Genomic DNA, 713 nt, shown 5'->3' on the forward strand with positions numbered 1-713 from the left:
CGAGCAATAACCGGAAAACACGGTTATTTAACCGAACAATAACCGGAAAACGCGGTTAATTGACGGTTATTTAACCGAGCAATAACCGGAAACCAGTTATTTGACGGCTATTTAACCGAGCAATAACCGGCAGACAGTTATTTGACGGTTATTTAACCGAGCAATAACCGGAAACCAGTTATTTGACGGCTATTTAACCGAGCAATAACCGGCAGACAGTTATTTGACGGTTATTTAACCGAGCAATAACCGGAAACCAGTTATTTGACGGCTATTTAACCGAGCAATAACCGGCAGACAGTTATTTGACGGTTATTTAACCGAGCAATAACCGGAAAACTCGGTTATTTGACGGCTATCTTGGTGCAAATAACCATTTGTTATAAAAAAAAGTCGGTTATTAGACGGTTATATAACCGTCGTATAACCGCAAAAACTCGGTTATTTTGGACTGCGTGTGCTGCTAGGTATAGCTCTCTATTTTGGACTGCGTGTGCTGCTAGGGGAGTATAGCTCTCGAAGACTAGCCTCGTTTCATATCAACAGCAGTTTGAAAAGTGTGATAAAACTCATCTACGGGGAGCTGTTCAGATCCTAATGCTTACGTGTATGCGGTTACGAAGATGGTTTTCCGTGATGGGCTTGTGAACCATGTCAGTGCAGCTCCTGGGTCGATCGGTTCGACGGTTAAATAACCGTCAAAAACCATGTTT

Source organism: Opisthorchis viverrini (genome assembly GCF_000715545.1).
Source record: "Opisthorchis viverrini unplaced genomic scaffold opera_v5_127, whole genome shotgun sequence".
In the NCBI taxonomy this organism is placed as follows: domain Eukaryota; kingdom Metazoa; phylum Platyhelminthes; class Trematoda; order Opisthorchiida; family Opisthorchiidae; genus Opisthorchis; species Opisthorchis viverrini.